The sequence below is a fragment of the Diadema antillarum genome, unplaced genomic scaffold, assembly GCF_040938485.1.
Source record: "Diadema antillarum isolate AM-2024a unplaced genomic scaffold, OU_Dant_1.0 seq00001883_RagTag, whole genome shotgun sequence".
Taxonomy (NCBI): Eukaryota; Metazoa; Echinodermata; class Echinoidea; order Diadematoida; family Diadematidae; genus Diadema; species Diadema antillarum.
In genome coordinates, this window is record NW_027272551.1 from 206,372 (window position 1) to 217,263 (window position 10,892).

The following is a 10,892-nucleotide window of genomic DNA, read 5'->3' on the forward strand; positions in this document are numbered from 1 at the left end:
ATAATGGCTTAATATACATTCAAACACATTCAAACGTTATTTACATGTGTTCAAACATGCAAGACAAACGACATGGTCCCTTATCCTCTTCCTGTCTCAGCACACACACACACTCAAACACAGACAGACAGACACATAAACATACAATATACATACGCCCAAGTTCACACAGAAGTACACACATACATACACACACCCACTTTCACAGGCTAGAGAACACAATGATGGCTTAACATACAATCCAACACAAGCGTTAAACTTGCATGACTGTATAGTTTACATTAGACACTCACGACAAAAACATGGTCTCTTATCATCTTCCTGTCTCACTCACACACAAGCCTACACACACTCAAACACAAACAGACAGACACACAAATCTTCAATGTACATACACGTAAGTAACACACAAGTACACACACACGCACACGTCCACTTCTCAATCGGATACATTCTGTTACCATATCCAACGACATGTTTCTCTACGCGTGTTTTATACTGAAAGCCCAAATTCGTTTAGAATTTGAAATGCAACTCTTATTTTTGTGGTTGTCATGGCAACGATGATTTCATAAGAATACTTAATTTTTACATCATATCATCCATGACAAGACTTGGGGGAAAGATTCCAACTTTGATGAATAACGGACCCAAACTGTGGGACTATGAGCTGTTAAAGGGGCACAGTGTTCCCCGTCCAATGACTTACGCGCGCGCATGCATAAACGCGTTAAAAAGTGGCAGGATTTGGGCAAAACATGCTTTTTTAAATTTCATAATTAGGGCACTTAGGAGTGGAATTTCAGAAAACGGATTGCATATTTAGATACGTCAGAACTCGCTCTTCAATGTGGCGGTGAAAACTCAATTTCGGTATTTTACGGCTTAAGGGCCCTTTTCTCGCGTCACGGCCCATATATATATATATATATATATATATATATATATGTATTCTGTCGCGAGTAGAGTGACAGAATATATATTATATATATATATATATATATATATATGAAGAGTTTCATTGCAAAATGACCAAAGCTCCATTTTTTCAACTTTTCAAAGTAAAGGCCGTGTCACACCTTTCCGGGCAAGCCTTGCGTGCGACTTGCAAAGAACAATTTTGACTACCCGGAGGTCCCCGTAGATGATCCGCACATGACAGTACCTAGCATGTATCTCAACCGTAGTCACCCGGAGGTGCGCACGCATATTTTTTTATCCGCAACCGTGTTTAGACCCTGTCACACCTATCCGGCAAGCTACTCGGGCTTGTTACGTGTAGGGATTTTCTAGCATACCGGGCATTCCTGAGGGCGGAAAAGTATTTGAGCGAGTCAGCGCATGTGTCTTACTTGCTGGACGCGTTCTACTTAAATTATACTTGCGAGTTTACTGTGTGACCTTTGTACCAGTCGCGTGGGGGCTGACAACTCAGTGAAGGAATTCCTCTCATGGAATGGCTGAAATCCCACAGAATTCCATTATCTTGGATGCATACGGGACTGCGAAGTACCTGCGTGGGAGTTGCCTGGGAGGTGCTGCCGCTAAGGGCCTCCTACTGGCGTTCTGCGTGGACCTCTACGGGCATTCCCGGAAAAAGTTTTGGTCATGCTCAAAACTTGGCTGCGGTTAAATCGGACTTGCGTTAGCACCTCCGGGCAACTACGCGCTAGATACTGTCAGGTGCGGACCAACTGCGGAGAGCTCCAGGGAATCGCAAATCCCAACATCTGAAAACCAGAATTACTGTTCATCACACCAAGGTCATGCTCCAAACGAAGAATCCGAATGAACCTTCATCTAAGTGGTCGATGTGGTCCGAATAGCATCCGGTATCCATCCCTCCCTTCCTTAAATTCAAACAAAGGTAACTTTAAATATTTAATATTTTTGATAAGGTTAGATTAAAAGTTTTTGTTAGTTGATTGATAGTAACATTTTCTCCAATGTATGTTGTAACAGAATTTTAAGAATTCACTACAGTGCTGGCACTCAACGCCGAAGTCAGGTTGGTCAACAGACCCCCTATACTTCAGTGCACAGTGAGTCATTAACCCTGCGAATTCATGTAAATCTATTTGTAAAATATTGTGCCACAAAATAGAGTCGGTTTCATGAAGCGCCGAAGGAACAGTGTAACAGACTTTTACTCCAAAAATTATATCAAACTGATAAGTTAATCGCATGAAGATTTCTACTGCACATGTATCAGACACATGTTTTCACACCACATATGAATATAGAGTTCGGAGAGAAGTCCCCATCTTAATGAAACCAGGCAAATTGCACTTCGGCGCTCTATGCCATCAATATTGTATACCTCGCCACGAATCCCATGCTGAACACTTATAGATTATAACTATTTATCGTCAAAACTGAAGTTACCCCCCTTTTTTTTACATGTTTCAAGCAGACCAATAACTTGTGTATGATGTTTTGCACCTCTTTATGAACCGGACTTATTTGTGTTATTGCTATCAACTGTCACAAATGTACACACCCCATCCGCACAAAAGATGATTGTAATAATGTCGTATTTGAATTGATTTTCATCACGGCGATTCGTAGAAATATTGTCACTGATTGTACTTCGGCGTACCTAGGCCTTCTACCTGTGATACATGAAGAAGTTTTGTCTAGAAGGGTTATTTCGAGATCCCAGTTGAAAGATAGACACCTGTAAATCAAACGTGTAGGCAAGCAGATTTGATAGTCTTCTAGATATGTAGCAATACATTCATACTATGTATAAATTGTCATTACCCTTGTGTTGACAGATATGAATTATCATATAATAAAGTGCAATTGGTTATGTAAATCGCTAAGAAATGTCGCCGTAAGTACTATTCACAGCGCTGCCTACGCCATTGAACCAGCCGCCCGAGAAGGTATGTAATCTGAATAACCTGTTCAGAATTGTCATAACGTCGCCAATTAGCGCTGTATACCAATTCTCAATCTTGGTACAACCATTCTGTGAACTCAAGCAAATTAATATTACCAAAATACCACGAATAGAGTTGGTTTCATGAAGCGCCGAAGAGACACTGTTACTTACTTTATTCTTAAAAATAATAGCTTTTATTGAAATGATATGTTTGTATGAAGATTCCTGGTGCGTATGTATCAGACATCTGTCTTATGAACATAATTATAGAGATCGGATAGAGGTCTCCATGTTATAATGAAACTAGGCTTATTGTACCTGGGCGCTCCAGGCCATCAATATTGTATAGCCCGCCCCAAATCCCATGACGAACACCTATAAAGTATAACTATTGTATTTATTTTTGAAAGTTCGAGTTACCCCCACCCCACCCTCCTCTTCATACATATTAGGCTTCAAGCAAAGTAATAATTTTGGTATTATGTTTTGCATCATTCATGAACCAGGTTTAACTGTGTTATTGTTATAACCGCTTTTAACATATACACACACCCCATATAATCTCGGCGATCCGTGGTATTGTTGTGCTACGGCGTACATAGGTCTTCTGTGCATGTAGAGTTCTGTGGAGAAGGGTCATTTTTAGACCCCGAAGTTTTACGTTGCAAACCTGTAAATCATAAATGTGTTGGATTGATAGGACGTAATACAATCATATAGTGTATAAATTGTCATTAACTCTGTATTGATAAACACAGATTATTATAAAAGAAACTGAAAATGGTTATATAGATTGCTTAAGAAATGGCGCCTTAATTATTATTCACAGTGTACAGTGCCCTCAAACCAGCCACCCGAAAAGCTATGTAGTTAGAATAACCTGTTCTGAATTGCCATTACGTTGCAACATAGCGTCGTATACCCATTCTCACTCTTGATACAAATGCCAATGGTTAAGTTAATGTACACCAGATGTTGTATGATTAACACCCCTGTGTGTTCAAAAAGATCTGATTGACTTTATTTTTCTTGTTGCTAGGCAGTCCTTTGAGTACGAAAAAGCTGACATACACAGTAGTGAGTCAATACGGTCAATACCCTCATTAGTAGGCCAGCCAAGACGATTTTTTTTACTTTGGACGGCAAAATTTGTTAATGCTAAGTTTTCCAGCTGAAAGTCTTGCAAATATACTCAAGTTTAGCGTACGGCCGGATGTCAAGCGCGTTTTTGCCGAAAAATGTCTTTTTTAGCACAAAATTTGAAAGAATGTAAAAAATCACGATTTTTATTTTTTTACCGAAATAAGTAATGGTTGATAAGTACCTTTCAAACTAGAAATGTGTTATCTTCCATTTCAAGTTTAGAACCTGACTAATATGCATTTGAATGTAGAATTTTTACACGCACATATATGGCGCAATGAAACATAAAAACTTGATTTACTCAAAATTGTACTTTGTAAAATCTACCAATATTTCAAAGTTTTTTTAAACTACCTAAATCAATCTATTCAAAAGTTTTTATTATTCCGAAATATAATATATATTCTGATATCTTATGCAGCAAAGAAATTACAAGATAAGGCGAAAGATAACTCGTTTTATGTTATCCTAAATGGGACGATGTATTTTTACCGGACGCGCATTTTGAATGAAAAATCGAATGTATAGCGTAAGCCCATATATATTGTACATGGTATAGTGCGTGTAGGTATTTATCTTACATAATTGGCGAAGTCAATGGACAGGTTGGATAGCTGACTGCAAAACCCTTTGTGGCACCTTGATATGACTGAAATGTGCTTCTTCCCCACCCCCCACCCCCCCAAAAAAAAAATCAGTAGTGTTGTTACCATGGCAACTGATCATCATTAGGTCACTCCCTGAAAATTTCAAATATTCATAATTGTAAAACGTACGAAAGTGTTGAAACATTTTGTGTGTGTGTGAAAAATGTGTCAATCTAACTAATCTATGTTTAACAATGAAACCTAAGAGTTATATAAAATTGTTTACTGTTCGGAAATGGTTGTCATGGAAACCGTGATAACAAATCACATGTTACTGGGAAAAATTACGATACCAAATCTCCCATCCTGCATACTCACCCCTTCCCCCGAGAATGCTTTGGAATTCGTAATGCTATATAGTTTGCATTCTCAGGCCCTGAAACGGAGCCCTGCAAGGGATAGGCACGAAATCACTTTTACTTTTGTAATGTTCTAAGGCGAGGTGTTTGCATTTTATTTTGATTTATTCTCACGCAGAAGACTTATACTAAATGTTTCTTTTATGATGGTTGATTGTTGACATGAACGTTGTTTGGAACGCACACTTAGTCGGCGACATAAAAATGTTATTATGTATCCCGGATTTGTGTGAAAAAGTAAGGCAAATATCACCCTCAAAAGAGAAAATAAGAAGCGAAAAGGAAGTAGAAGTGAAATGCGTACAATGCAATAACAGCTTTATTTCCCCTTCCCATCATTAAATCGGTTATATCATCGAGTCTATATTGCAGATTATATTAATCCTTGGCCAAGTTCTATGTCCTTGGAGCAGACATGTAACAACTTGTTTGTTTGCAATTCGATTTTTTTTTTCTATATTATCGCAAATTTGTGAAAAAAAAATCATTTCAGTTATCACCAACACTCTAAATTCCCAGTCAACCAACAAAACGTACTACACAATGTGCACACGCCCGCAACCACCGTCTCAAACAGCGTTCACGAATGAAATACAGTAAACAGTAAACGAGGCAATTTCTCTTTTTTAAAGCAATGATTTGCCATTAGCGTACATTTATTACAATAGCAGCACTTGACATCTATGTTGCTGGTTACCAAAATGCTGATTAGAATACCATACACAGTAAGAACATGCTTGAATCCTGCAAAATATATATAATTATTTCTCTTCAACAGTATTTCGTTTTGAAAGGTAAAGAACCTCAGTCTCCATTTGTGGACATCTAAAAACAAACAAAAAAATCCATCTGAAAGCAATCTTCTTAAATGATTAAAAGCTTTAGAAAAGAATGAGTCCTCAGTGAAAATGTCTTTCATGAACAAATCTCTGTGATATACATCAAAAGAGTTTGAAAAACAATACAAATTGCGCTGACTACATTAACTGCATTGACAGCCTCAATTTTTTTTTTAATGTGACATATACTATAATGTGTCCAGCATCACAAACGTTACACCAGTTAGAAAAACAAAATGTTCTCTTTAAGCAATATTTCAATATCTCTATCTTTTAAAAAATTTGTGGTTACATATCCTAGCTAATTATGACTGTACGCTGTTGCATTGAACTTTCGTCAATGTACAACTAAATTAGAATGGTGACTGCCAAATTTTTAAAAATCTACTTTTAGTCTGATATTATTTTTGTGTTCTGCAGACCAGTGTGATAAGGTATCTGTACTGAATACTCGTCTCTCAATGAAGAAAAAAAAAATCACCTCTCCAAAATGCATGGTACCGGTATTTCCCTCTAATACTTTCCGTCATTCAAAGTACCAGAATACATTGCTGGGGCCCTGAATAGCTAACATATATTACAGTATTACCAACATAATGACAATTATGGCACATGTGAAAGAAAACCTGGCAAAACATACATCTTGACCAGTACATTTTCTTTTCACTACTTCTTGTACTTGGCGTTTGGATTGAAACATTTTACTTATGTTCGTTCCTTTAAGCTACATACTATTCTTTTATATCTTAAACTAGAAAAGAAAAAACATGCTCTATGCTATTTCCCTTCAGATTCACCAACTGTTACTTTGTGAAATTTTCTCTTTTTAAGCACTTCAACGTGCAGTTTTTTTTTTCTGACTAACATGTCACATATTTTCCTCCATCTGATGAAGAAAGGCAAAGTTCACTTCCCTTTTGTTGCCCCCCCCCCCATAAAAACAAAAACAAAAGACATTCCAATCTGAAAGGATTAAAATGTTGGCGTTTGGGCTTCAAAGGAAATAACAGGATCAATTTCCATGAACTACTAGTATGCGGCTTGTAACTGTGAGTCTCAAAGGCATGGTATAGTTTTGGTTGAGATGGAGATTCAGACTTTAACTTTTTGCAAGCAAATAAAAACAACTTATGAAATATGAAAGAGCATCAAATTCTTAGAGTAATTTGAAGTTTGTTTGATTAAAGTTCTTGGTTTTGAAACAGCCGAGAAATTTTTTTAAAAAGTGACACAGAATGATAATAATTAGAAGTGGGTGCCACCTTTATTAGGACCTCTTTGTTTTTGTACATCTCAGCCTTTTCAAAACCAATTTTTAACAAATAAATTTGGAATTCCTCTTGGTATTGTTTAATCTTTAATATTTCGTAACAGGGTTCTCATTATTTTACAAAATCTCCATATCAGCCCCCATCTCAACCAAAAGTAGGCCATCCCTCATCCCTTTAATGCTGCCATCAAAATTGGAAGTAGATCTACATCAAATCATATTGTAAATGCTCTTTGCCAAGTAGTGTTGTGCACATTTTGATATCAGGTCTTGTTTTACTTCATCACTAAGGGAAAAAAAAGAAAAAAAAAGATTAGAAAAGAAGCATTTAATCTGGATTAGTAGAAATAACTAATATATACACATGTCTTTTATATATTCAACTTCTATAATAGTTCTGAAAGCACATTGTGATTATATTTGAGAAGTTTAGATGGATGCATTCCACATGTAAGTTCAGGTTCTGATGACATCCTTCATACGGAATCTGGATGCGGACCGGATAGCCTGGCAGGGTTGTTTCTGGAGAGAGACAGAGAGAGAAAGAATGGTGTATCTGTCTTTACTTGATGAGGAAAGTGACATGGGCATTTTAATCTTTGGTGAAGACACAGTGACATATAGGCTAATAAAGACATACGGTTACTTGATTTCCTCTATATGTAGTGTTTCCTTGAAACTGTAAAGTATATTATTTTATACAGTAGATCCTAATTGTAGCAATTTAACCGTGAGTACACGATGAAATATAAAATGTAGGAAACTTTCATGATCCAAATATCCAATTCTTTCCATTAAGCTTTTTATTCCATTCAGAAGAATTTCAAGGTAGTGCTTGCCTGATACTGCAACTGGATACATTCAACACTTTCGTGCATATAATGTCCCTGTGACCTTTCACATCAATACCCTCATAACTAATCAAAGTCAAATTGCTTAGAGGTTATGGTAACTTTGCCATCCGAAGGTAAATATAATGTCATGGTAGCAATGCTCTACAGTCAATAAAAATCAGGGTTTCCCTGTAATTTACAATCAGCAGCAAAATCACAACAATAACTAAAATGCTACTTGTACAAGGCTCAGCAGGTAATCATCTCTTCTGTATAAAACCAAAGTTGAAGATGATCTGCTGAGTAAATGTTAAGTTATTGCAAGATGAGAATAGGACAGATGTGCGTGTGAATGATGACTGCAACAACATAAAAACTCCTGCAACCATCTTTGACAGAGGCTAAAAAAAAAACAATAATCAGCGTTAATTCATGTAAATCTTCGTTGTTGGAGTGATTGACTACATGCATATGCAGTACTGCATTCATTTAGCAAAACATGCGTTAATTTTCTGCCCAATGAACGATCGACAGTCAAAAATTTGGTCAAGATGTCAAAGGCTTGACAAAATATTCCAACATATTTGGGGTTTACATTTTACATGTACATGTATTATTGCTTACCTCCCACATTTCCTTTCGAAATAGAGTGCAGGATGCACAGATTAGAGGTTGGTAGTCAGGACATCTCTCTCTTTCTTTTTTTTCTCTCTCTCTCTTGTCCGTAGTTGGCTGTGGTTTGCAGGGTCCATTTTGTCCACTTTGTGCTAATTCTGGTCGAAAATACAATTAACAAAAACTTAAATAAGTTATCATTTTTATGAGTGAAACAGGATAATCATACTGCAACATAAACAAACACATTCATCATCTGAATTAGAATTAATCATCACGATCTCATGAATCCCTTAGTATGAGATTTTGGATCTTCAGGTCACTGTCAACATTAATTTGTCTTACATGTAATACATTAATCTTGTCATTGTTATCATCATCTTTGATGCTCTAAAGCCATATCTTACTGAAAATGAATTATGTAGGATGGAAGTCATCTTGACACCTGTAATTCCTGTACACAAATATTTGATTGTATCATGCTCTCATTTGTATGTGGATTAGGATATGATTTCCTTGCATAAATCGATTTGTATTCATGAGATGATATTCCTAATTTCAAATCGATGACACTTACTTCTGAGCTGGAAAGGGCATTCACATCGCAGTCAAGACATCTTTCTATCTCCCCCTCACTCTAGTGGATGTGATCTCAAACTCAGCATGTCCATTTGTTGGTGACACCTTGATAAAAATAAAGAACAATACATCACAGCATATCACCCTTACGTCATACTTAACGCAACATAATAACAATGGAAAGTTAATTGATCTGTGACTACAGACGTATTTTCATTTGTGCACACATTAAACACTTGTGCCAATTGACATGGTTGAGAAATATTTCATTACATATAATATCTTACTTGATTACATTTATGTTTGATTTTTATATGATCTCATCTTCAGTAGATAGAATACCGTTCTTTCATATGATCCTCTACAATAGAACATGCAATGAATTTACAAGAAAACAAGAATACACATCCGATCATAGATTTGCTCCCCTTATTATATAAATGGAGATACACGTGTATAAGATTATTCTCCTCTCTTTGTTTGCAAAGTATTTGTACACTGCATTGTAATGCAACTGTCAAAGCGAAAACATGCTTGTTACAATTTATTCAAATGGAATAGGAATATTTGATACTCAATGTATTTAGATTTGGCATTATTTTCAACTGGGCACTGAAGTGATACAGTTGATAATCAAACACTTAGTAAGTTAGTATTTAAAAGATATTTCAAATTAGACCGCCATTTCAACATTTACCGTTTCTTACCTTCTGGTTGTTCTGCAATTTGTTGCAGGTAGAAAGAGCTCAGTCTTTACATTTGGCAAGTCAGAATAGGCATATGTCTCTCTCTTTGGTGAAGTTTGAAGACAAGACTCAGTCTGTCCACTTGTTGGTACATCTAGCTGAAAACAGAAATCAACATGACTCAAATAATTTTTTTTTTCATCTTTAAAGCAGAGCATTATAAGCTAATAGTGAACAAAAAATAAAATCAATTTGAAATTTAATTGTTTTGAAAAGTCATCTTGACATTGACATAATTTTCTTTGTTTCCCATGCAAATCAATTATAACTAAAAATATATCTCTTTCATTAAGATGATTTTTTTTTTTTTAGCTTTTTAAAAAGTTAAAAAAGAAGAAGATATTTAGGTTTCAGTGAGTCGGTATAAATGATCCATTAAAAATGTAATATTTACATTTTTTCAAATGAACCTTTATTCTTTGAGACATTAACATAAGAAATTGGTACTTATGAGTAAAGACATTTCTAAATAGTTTCTCTTTGACTAGATCTATTTGTAAACTAGAAGAGTACATGTAAATGATTCACAGATTAGGAGAGGTTGGCAGTCAGGACTGAACACTTTCTCTCTCTCTCTCTCTCTCTTTCAGGCATATTTGAATGGCAAGATCACTTGGTTGTAGACTCGCTTTTATATAAAACACCTAGGCCTAAATCCTAGACTCTTTTTCTGAACCAACAGGTCTACAAATACCAGAAAGAGTGGAATCAACCTTAGACCTCTGCTCTAGAGACTAATATTAGCCTAGATAATTCACGTTAGAGCTAATGTTAGGATCTTCTAATGTTAGATCTAACATGAACTTTTTGATCAAAGTTAGCCTACATATATAGTATAATTATGCATAGATTTTAGAACCTCTAGATGCCTAAACTTAGGTCTAGCTAGGCCTAGTAAGCTGGGTCTTTACAACAAAACTGCCTAGATATGAGTAGTAGATTACTAGAAACCTCTAACGTTAGGTAGAATCAGT

At 35.9% G+C, this 10,892-nt stretch overlaps 1 long non-coding RNA gene across 1 annotated transcript; it reads right to left on the reverse strand.

Moving 5' to 3' along the window:
- Positions 1-7,524: 7,524 nt before the first annotated feature.
- LOC139712969 (uncharacterized) lies at positions 7,525-9,929 on the reverse strand. Its single transcript, XR_011709605.1, has 4 exons — positions 9,880-9,929; positions 9,171-9,277; positions 8,603-8,751; positions 7,525-7,667 (listed from the first exon to the last, which is right to left on the reverse strand). It is a non-coding gene; the product is annotated as an uncharacterized lncRNA (long non-coding RNA).
- Between the last annotated feature and the right edge of the window lie 963 nt (positions 9,930-10,892).